The following is a 12,405-nucleotide window of genomic DNA, read 5'->3' as shown; positions in this document are numbered from 1 at the left end:
CCTCATAGAGGGTCTTCCCCTCCTGAGCTGTCCCTCCACCCTCCCAAGCATAATGTCTCTCTCCAAGGACGGTCCTTCCTTACAACATTTCCAAAGTATGCCAGACAGAGCCTTAAATACATTAAAATGTCTCTAACATAATACTAGGATACTTGCTATTGTTGTTGAGTACTAGAGTTGGAATTGACCTATAGCTGACCCTCCAGTGAGTTTTCAGAGGCAGTTAATCACATGGGAGGAGATTGTCCATCTTTCTCCTGTGGAGCAGCTGGTGGCCTCGAGCTGCATGCCTTCGGCATTGCAGCAAAGCTTCTTGCCACCCACTAGGCCACTAGAGCTCACTACACCAAGATAGACAGTGAGGAGATTGTGATTGTAAATAGCTTTAGTTTGCTTGGCTTCACAATCAACCCTCTTGGTACCAGCAGCCAGGAAATTAAAAGTCAAATTGCATTGGAAAAGTCATGTTAGAAACTTCTTCAAAGTACTGAAGAGCAACAATGTCAGTCTGAAGACTGAAGATGCACCTGATCTAGGCCATAGTCGTTGCAATTACTTGCTATGCATTGGAGATCTGGACAATGACTAAGGGTGATAGGAGAACTGATGCCTTTGAGCTGTGGTGCTGGAGAAGAGTACTGAATATACCATGGCCTGTTAGAACAAACAGGTTCATCCTAGAGAGGGTGAGACCAGGCTGCTCCTTGGAGGCAAGGATTCTGAAGCTTCATCTGACATACTTTGGACATGTTGCAAGAAGGGACCAGTCCTTGGGGAGGGACGTCATGCTTGGGAAGGTAGAGGGACAACACAGGAGAGGAAGACCCTCGATGAGATGGATTGTCTTAGTGGCTTTGGTAATGGGGGTAAGTGTGTCACAGACAATAGGATCGGCACAGAATAGGGTAGAGTTTAGGGCTGTTATACCTAGGGTCGCTATGAGTCGCAGGTGACTCCATGGCACATAACAACGGCAATCACAATACTAAGATGATGATGATAATAATAATGTTTTGATGCAAATCACAAAATAGTACCTATTTATTATGTACTGTTGAATGTACTGCAAACTTTTAATAGACTTTATAGAGGTTAGAACGTGAACCACAAATTGTCAAATGTTCATAACTGAGGACTGCCTGCATAGTTAGATGAGGAATGTGAGAGGAATAATCTTATCAGTGCTGTTTTTGCCACAGAGGAGATTTTCTCATGACTCAGTTCCAGCTAATTGGCCTGTCAGTGGTTTTCTTTGGGTAGGTGAGTCATTTGATCCATTGTTGACAAGGAGCACGCTGCTTCCTCCCACTCTGCCACAGCTCCAGTGGGTCCACATTCGCTCAGCCCTTCCTTCATCAAGGGGCTGCCACAGCCACTGTGATTTACGGTGACCTGGAATGGAGCAGGTTTGTGAAAAGCTGCTAAACAACTCCACGGAGCGCCAGCGAAGTCTGAACACCTTACATTTTACAGTGTGTGCATGCGTGTGGTACAAATTCAACTGCTGGGATTTAGAAATATTTTGGCCATCAGTTTTTTTCATTCTCTTTACTGACATTGAAATTTTAAAGTGCCAAACCCCTTCGATCAAAGAACACTTGCTGAATGTGCACTCTATTCCAGATGGTGTTCTAGGTACTTGGTGTACAGCTATGAGAGAACTAGACGAAAATGTCTTCTGTTTAAAAAAATTTTTTTGTTATGAAAAGAATTTACATTTCCACCAAAAAACCTGATAACACACCCACCATTCAGCCTTGATATTTAGTAACATTTTGCTATCCTTGTTTTACTTATTGCCATCTCTGCGTCTTTTCTGACAATACTTACTCTCCCCTTCCCAAATTAGATTTTATTGTGTTTTTGGTGAAAGTTTACATAACAAATTAGGTTTCCCTTTACCAACTATAGAGAAATTGTTCTGTGGAATTGACTACATCTTTCACAATATATGAGCATCCTCAGCAATTTCATTCTGATTTCTCTGTCTCCAATAATCTGGTTTCCTGGTCCCCTAACCCTCTCATCTTTACTTGAGAGTAACTGTTGATCATTTGGTCTCATGTAGGTTCGAGGGACTCACTGGTACAATTCTTTATCTTGTGAGCCTGTTATTTAGCTAAAATGACTAAAAGTGGATAGTTTGAGTTCAAGACTTACAGAGTATCTCATTGTAACAATCTTTGCAAGCTCTCTAGTGTCAATCAATCCAGTCCCTCTAGATTAGAATTTCTAAGACTTTAATATCTGTTCCACATGTCCTGCCATTTTGGTCAAGATCAACTAGGCATCATGCTAGGAAAGGTAGAAGGTCAGCGAAAAAGAGGATGACCCTCACAATGTATATTGACACAGTGACTATAACCATGGGCAGAGATCATGAGAACAGCCTATGATGGGTCACGTTTTCAAGCTATTGTTCATTGAGTTGTAGTTAACTCAGTGACATCTAACAACAATAACAATCAAGATACACCAATTTCGGCACTGATGAGAACTGCCATTGGGGGTGGTGGACAGGTAGCATCCAGATCTTCTGGCCTCAAGGTAGATAAGTCTGTTCACATAGATCTAAATTCTGTAGACTAGCTTTTTCCTTTGAATTTTTAATATTCTTCTTTCTCTTTTGCTTCAGATGGGAAGAGACTGATAGTTATATCTTAGCTTGTAAAACCATAGATACCACTCACCAAATTAGGACGTAGAACATAAACTGTGTAACTATATTATGTCATTTGACTGAATTGTCCCACATGATTATGGCATTAAGACTTCAAACTTGGGAAACCAGTTCCGTAAGGTAACTGGTTATGTCTAAGAAGTATGTCCCCTATGTGCTTTATTATACATGTGAACATAGATACATACATACACACGCATCTACATACCTATTGATGCCTTTCAGTTCTGGTGTTGAAAGAGAGTACTAAACCTCATGGATGGCCAAAAGAACAAACAGATATGTCTTGGAGAAAGTGCATCCAGAGTGCTCCTTGGAGGCAAAGATGATAAAGCTTCGTCTCACATCCTTTGAATATGTTGCTAAGAGGGGTTGTTCCTTGAGAATGTACATCATGCTTGGAAAGGTGGAGGGCTGGTGAAAGAGAGGAAGACCCTCAACTAGGTGGATTGATACAGTGACTACAGCAGTGGGCTTGAGGATGTCAAAGATGACAAGGATGGCACAGGATAGGACAGGGTTCAGATCTGTTGTTTACAGAGTACTGCTATGAGACACACTGCACTCGGCAGCATCTAACAACAATGAAAACAACATAGTGTGTTACGTGCTGCCCTGCTAACCAAAAAGTCAGTGGTTTGAATCCAGTAGTTTCCTTATGGCGAGAAGAATGACAGTTGTTCGTTTCCTATAATGATTTATAACCTTGGAAACTTGGAGGGCCACTATGAGTCTGAATAAATGCATAGCATGTATGTATACGTATTTTTTAAAAATTTCTGTTGTTGCAAAACATGCTCTTGAACTTACTTAAAAAATCCTTTCTTTGTGTGTGTTCTTCTTAGTGACACCATTTAAGCTGCACACACTTTATCCACACTTGTTGCTACCTTTCTTGTCATAAAAAATGGTAAATGTCTCTCATATTTGTGCCCATTTAAAAATGTAATCAAGCAGCATACAGAAATTATTGAGCAACAGTATTAATATCACATGCAAATAAAATATTATTGTTGTTGTTGTTAGGTGCCATTGAGTATGACCCATAGCGACCCTATGAACAAGAGGTCTGAACCCTGTCCTATCGTGTAATCCTCACACTTCCTGAAACACTAGAGCTCATTGCAACAGTCATCATGTCAATCTTTCTGGTCGAGGATCTTCTGTCTTTCACTGACCTTTTTGAACATCATGCCCTTCCTCACAACATGCCTGAAAGTATGTGAGGTGAAGCCTCATCATCCTTGCCTCTAAAGGACACTCTAGCAGCACCCTTTCCAAGACGTATCTGTTTGTTCTCTTGGCCATCTGTGGGATGTTCAGTGCTCTTCTCCAACACCATAGCTCAAAGACATCAATAATTCTTCTGTCATCTTTATTCACCGTCCAACTCTCAGATGCATAGCAAGTGATCAGAAACACCATGGCTTGAATCAGACACACCTTAGTCCTCAAACTGACCTATTTATTCCTCAATAATTTGGAGAATTCCCTAACTGCAGTCTTTCCCAGTGCAATCAATGCATCTCCTGATTTTCTGACTGCTGTTGTTGATTGTGGATCCAAGTATCATGAAGCTGTTGACAGTTTCAATCCTTTCCCCATCTATCATGATGCTGCCTATACATCCAATGGTAAGAATCTTTACTTTCTTGATGTTGAGATGCAATCCATACCGAAGGCTGAATTCCTTGATCTTCTGCAACAAGTGCTTCAAGCCCCCTCATATTAAGCAAGCAAGGTTGTGTCATCTGCATAATCCGTGTTATTGATGAGTCCCTCTCCAATCCTGATGCTACATTCCTCTTTATAGAGTCTGGCTTCTTGAATAATGTACTCGGTATACAGGTTGAATAGGTATGGAGAGAGAATACAACACTAACACAATCCCTTCTTAACTTTAAACCATGTAGTGTTCCCTACTCTGTTCGCACAATAGCTTCCTGCTATAGATTTCACATGAACACAATTAAGTGTTCTGGGATTCTCTTTTTTTTCAATGTCAGCTACAATTTACTGTGATCCTCACAGTCAAATGCCTTTGCCAAATCAATAAAGCATAAATAGACATTCTTCCGGTATTATTTATTTTCAACAGAATCCATCCGACATCAGCAATGATATCCCTGATGCCATGGCCTCTTCTAAAGCCTGCTTGAGCTTCTGTCAATTCCCTGTCTATGTACTGTTGAAGCCATTAAAAAAATTTTTTTTCTTCAGCAGTATTTTGCTTGCATGTGATATTAATGATATTGTTTGATAGTTTACATGCTTTATTGGACCACCTTTCTTGGGAGTGGGAGCAAATATAACTCTCTTCCAATTCATTGGCCAGCGAGCTATCATCCTATCCTCTAAATTTCCTGTAATAGACTGGTGAGTTCATCCAGGGCTGCATCTGTTAATGGAAACAAGTTGATCCCATTGATTTCTGGGGCTTTATTTTTTGCCAATGCCTTCAATGCAACTTCCACTTCCTCGTTTGTTGTCATTGGTTCCTGATCTTTTTTTATTTAGAATAACATTTTTGTTTTATATTGGTTTACTTACAAAATTCCTATACATTGTTTTTCACACCAGATTTTCCCCCTTTCCTTTATAATCTTCTTTTAATATTTTATTTTTTATATGCATTTGATATATTGCCCATGATATCTTTCAGTATTGCCACTTGAGGTTTAAATTTGCTTTTAATTTCTCTCAGTTTAAGAAATGTAGAGTGAGTTCTTCCCTTTTTATTCTCCCATTCCGGCTCTCTGCACATTCTAATACTTTGCTTTGTCTTCTCGAAATACCCTTTGAAATTTTCTGTTCAGCTCTTGTACTGCAGCATGTTTCCTCTTTGTTTTGGTTTCTTCATGCTTCAGTGCAATTTTCAGCCTCTTCTGAAATCATTTGGTTATTTGTTTCCCCCTTTGTCTTTGTAATGATTTTTGCTTTCTTCATGGATGATATCCTTGATATCATCTCGTAACTCATCTGGTCTTCAATAATTGGTGTTCAGTGTTTCAAACCTATTCTTATGATGATCTTGAAATGAAGATGGACTAGATTCAAGACCACATCTTGGTTCTTGTGAGCTTATTTTAATTTTGTTCAGCCTTAATTTGAACTTGCACACGAGTAATTGATGGTTTCACCAACAGTGTGCCCCTGGCCTAGTTCTTTTTTTAAGTTGCTTTCAATTTTATTTTACCTTATTTCAATTGTGATTTTAATGAACGTTTACAGAGAAGTTAGATTCTAATTCATTCATTGTTGACTATCAATATTGAGCTTCTCCAATTATTTCTTCCACAGATGTAGTCAAGCTAATTTCTATGTAGCCCATCAGGTGAGGTCCGTGAGACAAAATTTTACAGAATATTATTTTAAAATAGTTGGGAAAGTATATACACTGGAAAGTGACAAAAACTAAAGCCGGATTCAGAAAAGGCCATGGAACAAGCAATATTGATTATTTCAGATGGATCTTGACTGAAAGTAGAGAATAGTAGAAAGATATTTACTATTATTTTAAATATATTTGCTATTATTATGCAAAGGTACTTGACTTCATAGATCATAATAAATTATGGATAACATTGAGAATAATGGAGATCTCAGAACACTTAATTGTGCTCCTGTGAAGTCTACACACAGGCTAAGAAGCTATTGTCCGAACAGAGCAAAGGAACACTGCACAGTTTAAAATCAGGAGACGTGTGTTTGAGGTTGTATGCTTCCTCTATCTCTATTCAATCTGCATGTTGAGCAAATGAACAGAAAAAATGGACAATATGAAGAAGGATTTGGCATCAGGATTGGAGAAAGATAGTCTGCTGCAATATGCAGGTGACACAATCATGTTTCTAGAAAGTGAAAAAGATTTGCAACACTTAATGGCAGAAGGTAGAAGACTACATATATAGTCTTCAGTGTGTATTATAGCTCAACATAAAAAACAAAACAAAATAAAATAAACCCACAGAAAATTATCACAAATGTACCAATAAACAATATCAAGATAGGAAAATTGTATTGTCAAATATTTTATTTTACTTGGTTCCACAATCAATACTCACAAATGCAGCAGCCAAGAAATCACACAGTGTATTGCTTTGGGCAAATATGCTGCTTAAGAGCAGGGGTGCCACTTTAAAGGCCAAGACGTGCCTAACTCAAGCCAAGACATTTTCAGTTGATCATATGCATGTGAATGTTGGACAATGAATAGGGAAGACCAAAGAAGAATAGATGACTTGGAATTGCAGTGCTGGCAAAGAATATTGAATATACCATGGGCTACCAGATGAACAAGTTACTCTGTCTTAGAAAAAAGTACAGAGAGTTCTTTAGAGGCAAAAATGGTGAGACTTTGTCTTATATATTTTGGACATGTCATCAAGAGGGCCAGTCCCTGAAAAAGAACACTATGCTTGGAAAAGTAAAGAATCAATGAAGGAGAAAAAGAGTCTTAATGGGATATATTGATGTAATGCCTGAAGCACTATTTTCAAGCACAGCAGAAAATGTGAGGCTAGTGCAAGATCACAGTTTTGTTCCATATGACATTTGGTCACCATAAATCAAAATCAACTGGGTTGCGCCTAACAACAAATTTAACTCAACTCATTGCCATTAAGTTGGAACCAGCTTACATCTGGCTGAGTTTCCATTGTGTTAGCTGTACGACTCCCTACATAATACAGAGTTCCTCATATCTAGTCTGAGTTGAATTTCCCTCACTTGTTTCAGGTATAATTTAAAACAATTTGTTTGAATCCAAACAAGATCTGCACATATGTGTTGGGAATAGAGCTATGTCTCTTTTAATCTATAACAATTTGCAACAATTTTTAGTTGTAAGATCAGGTTATTTGTTTTGTGGTGATGATGTTGGGTTATATGCTTCTTTTATACTTGCTATAATAATAGTTATACCTGGATATCTAGTCAAAGTCAGGCCCAGGGGTTTTTTGGGGGGGTGGAGTGGGGGGGTGGGATGGGGACACTGAGAGTAACATTCTAATGGACACTGGCTTAATATAGTTTTTGTGTTTGCTAGAGATATTTCTGGAGGTTTCTGGTGAACTTAACCAGGAAACCAGTATGAAAAACCTAGTTTGTATGTAACAGTGCAATTCTTATTGTGATTGCTTGAAACAGTCTCTTTGTTTTTTCTTTCTTTCTGTTGGCCCGTTAAGAAGGCTTTTACAGGCAGCTACCTCATGAGATATTTGGTTGTGTCGCACAAAACAACAAGTTGGATTGGAAACATTTGTGAGCATCTGATTGGGATCCAGGGCAAATATGCCTCTCTTATAGGCACCAAAAGATATAAACTACAACATGGATTTAGATGATTGTTGTTAGATGCTGTAGAGTACGATTCATAGCCACCTTGTAAACAATGGAGCTGAAACTTATCCTGTCCTGTGCCATCCTCATCATCTCTGACACACTTGAGCCCATTGTTACAGTCACTGTGTCAGACTGTCTTGTTGAGGGTCATCTCTTTTCCTGATGCTCACCTTTCCAAGAATGATGTCCTTCTGCAAGGACTGGCCCCTTCTAATAATATGCTCAAAGTTTTGAGCAGCTTCATTATCCTCGCTGATAAAGAGTACCCTGGTTGCACTTTCTCCAAGATACACTTGTTCTTTTTGCTGTCCATTTGGTTTTCAATAGTCTTCTCCAACACTATAATTCAAGGCTTCAATTATTCTTCTGCCATCCTCAGTCATTATCCAACTTTCAGATGCATAATAAGTAATGAAAAGACCATGCCAAAAATCAGATGCACCTTAGCCTTTAGGTTGTTATTTGTTATGTGTCATCAGGTTGGGACTGATCCAAAGCTGATTCTCCAGTGGGTTTTCAGAGACAGCAAATCACACAGGAGGATATTGCCATCTTCCTCCTAAAGAGTGGCTGGTGGATTTGAACTGTATGCCTTCAAGTTTGCAGCACAACTACTTATCAGTAGGCCACCAGAGTTCCTTAAACTATAGATTAACTCAACCAAATCAGAATATTTGAGAGGTTAGTCCACAGAAATTACTTTTTAAGAGAGAATATAGAACTGGAAAGAAGAAAAACAATACCCATAACAATAGCTAATCACAAGATTAAATACTTGGGAGTAAATCTAACTGGAAACACGAAGGATCTATTCAAAGAAAATTGCATGACATTATTACAAGAAATGAAGAGAGACCTGGAGAAATGGAAGAATACACTTTGCTCATGAATAGGAAAACTCAATATTGTGAAAATTACAATCCTACCAAAAGCAATCTATACATTTAATGCAACCCCAATACAAATACAAATTCCATTCTTCAGCGAGATGGAAAAGGCAATCTCCAATTTCATTTGGAATGGAAAGAGTCCCAGAATAAGAAAAACACTCCTTAGAAAGAGAAACAAGATAGGAGGCATCTCACTCCCTAATTTCAAATCTTACTATACTGCCGTGGTGATTAAGACAGTGTGGTACAATGACAGACACATAATCAATGAAATAGAATTGAGAATACAGAAATCAGCCAATCTACCTGTGGCCAACTGACTTTTGACAAGGAGATGAAATCAGTTAAGTGGGGAAACTACAGTCTTTTTAACAAATGGTGTTGGCAAAATTGGAAAACCATCTGCAGAAAACTCAAACAAGATCCACACTTCACACCATACACAAAAACCAACTTAAAGTAGATCAAGGACTTAGGACTAAAACAAAGGACTATAAACTTCATTAGAGAAAAACTTGGAAGAACTCTAGAAGCACTATTCCACTACATGAACAGTCTTCTGGGCATCCTGAAAAACCTACAACCAGGAGAGGATAAAAAAGATGAATGGGACCTTCTAAGAACCAAATCCCTATGCACATCCAAAAACTTCTCCTGCAGGGTAAAAAGGAAAGCCACAGACGGAAAAATATTTGGTAATGACATGTCTGATAAGGGACTTACATCTAGAATTTATAAAATACTTAAGCACCATAAGATAAAGGTAAATAACCCAATTGAAAAATGGGTGCAGGATATGAACAGACACTTCACCAAAGAAGACATTCAGATAGCCAACAAGCACATGTAGAAATGTTCAAAATCCCTAGTGCTAAGAGAGATACAAATCAAAACAATTATGGAATATCATCTCACCCCAATAAGAATAGCAAAATTTAACAGAACAGCAAACAACAAATGCTGGCGAAGTTGTGGAGAAACTAGAACCCTTATTCACTGTTGCTGGGAGCATAAAATGGTGCAACCACTATTGAAGACAGTATGATGCTTTCTCAAAAAGTTGGAAATAGAAATACCATTTGACCCAGCAATTCCACTACTGGGAATATACCCCGAAGAGATCATAACTGACATCCAAGCAGATATGTGCACACCAATGTTTATTGCTGCTTTGTTCACAATAGCAAAGAGTTGGAAACAACCCTAATACCCATCATCAAATGAATGGATAGAGAAGCTGTGGTATATTCACACAATGGAAAGGAATTGAAAAACAAGGAACTCATGAAATATTATACAAAATGGGTGACTATGGAGGATATTATGCTGAGTGAAATATCTCAGTCACAAAAGGACAAATACTGCATAATGTCACTGTTATAAAATAAGACTGACATGGGAGTTGGGGGTAACTAGGAAAAGAGGGGATAAATAATCTACATGGCATTGAAACAGATGAGGGGGAGAACTGTATAAAAGGAATATATGACTAGGTATTATTGTTATGACAAAAGTCTAGAATAAGAGTCTGGGGTGGGACGATGACTAACTGGGGGGGGCAATAGGAAAATATGTAACAGTGAATGAATGGAAATCCAAGTGCTCTATAAACTTTCATTAAAATCTTAATTAAAAAAAGAGGCAATCAGGTAATTCTAATGTGCAACTAGAAGTGAGAAATAGCAATTCAAGAATCAAACTCAAACACGTTGCCATTGAGTAAGAACTGACTCATAGCTGATCCACTATCAGATTATCAGAGGCTGCAAATCACATGAGAGGAGACTACCCATTTTTCTTCCTCAGAGCAGTTGGTGGATTTGAACTGTCCGTCTTTGGGGTGTCAGCACAATTCCATGTTCATGAGGTCACCAGAGCTCCAATTCAGTTAGTAAGTTTTGTGAAATTCAGCTCAGTCCTCTTTAGGTTGTGGACTACTACATGCAGATACACATGCATATGCATATATTTATATATGTACATAAATACATACCTACATACAATATGCATGCATTTGTGCACATACAACTATACAAACATGCATACAATTAGTCAAGAATGCTATGTACACATATATATATATAATCATACATATGTTTTTGGTGGTTGCTGCAAAATTGTATATGTTCACTGGATGTTGCGCTGCTAAACCAAAATTCTCTCTTCTCTGGCAGCTAGAATCCACAAGCAGCTCCATGGGAGAAGGATGGGCGGTCTCCTCCTGGGACATATGTTGTTGTTGTTTTTGATGATAGCCGTCTAGTAGAGTATGACTCGTAATGACTCAATGAACAAAAGACCTAATGTCTTTTATTAACTATCATCATTTCTCCAAGTTCATAGAGTTTCTAAAGGCATGTGGTTTAGGAAGTGGATGCCACTCCTGTTTCCAAACCTGTTTTACAACTAGGAGCTCCACCAAACACTGTCCACATTAGCAGACCATTATGGTATTGGATACCCCAGTGGCACAAGGTTTAGTGTCACAGCAAACCCAAATTACCTCAGTACAGCAAATTGACGAGTGATACAGCTTCCGAAATCCAGGAGGGTCAGCTCTGAGTTGCTTCTGACTCAATAGCAATGAGTGTGAACGCAAAGCATTTACTAACAATTTTCTGTTTCGTATGTGTATTATTTTGCAAAAACATTTACTATGGTCGAGTTGTGAGCAATTCACCACATTTGATGCTGCCCTTCCCATCACCAGTCAGAGCTGGTGGTGGCATAGTCTGTACCGAGTTGCACAGCTAACCCAAGTGCATCTAGTCTGAATCCACAAGCAATTTCTGAAGAGAAAAATGGCCAATCTCCTGTCACAATTTAGTCTTGAAAACCTCATGGAAAGTCCCTCTGGGTTGAAGGCAGTGAGAGTTTTGGATTTCCTCATCACCAATTCACAGTTATAGCCTTGTAAGAGAAAAAGAGACAGGTCTATTGAGGCAACCCCAAACAGCAAAGGTGGGAATGGTTCACAGTGGACATTGGCTTGTAAGGATTTTGGTGGCATCCTTGAAATTCTTCCCCAACATATCCTCTATTCTGCCCCATAAACATTTTTATGAATAGAGAAAGTGACCTTAGGTTTAGAAATCCAGAAATGAGAGAAAGAAGGACTCTAATGATGGCCAGAAAAATAGTGTAATCATATACGGACGTGGACAAGGTGATGCAAACTCAGCTGTTAGGGACCTCTCAAGGGTACTGAAGAGCAATGGTGTCACTCTGGAGACTAAGTTGTGTCTGATACAGGCTATGGTCTTTGCAATCACTTACGCATCAGAGAGTTGGACAATGACTAGGGAGGATAGAGGGAGAATTGACACCATTGAGCTGTGGTGTTGGAGAAGAGTATTGAATGTACCATGGACTGCCAAGAAAACAAACAGATCCATCCTAGAGAGGGTTAAACCAGGCTACTCCTTGGAGGCAAAGATTCTGGGGTTTCGTCTGACATACTTTGGACATGTTGCAAGGAGAGACAGGTCTTTG

Source organism: Elephantulus edwardii, unplaced genomic scaffold (assembly GCF_000299155.1).
Source record: "Elephantulus edwardii isolate Elephantulus edwardi_28Jun2011 unplaced genomic scaffold, EleEdw1.0 scaffold00009, whole genome shotgun sequence".
In the NCBI taxonomy this organism is placed as follows: Eukaryota; Metazoa; Chordata; class Mammalia; order Macroscelidea; family Macroscelididae; genus Elephantulus; species Elephantulus edwardii.
Note: the sequence above shows the minus strand (reverse complement) of the source record.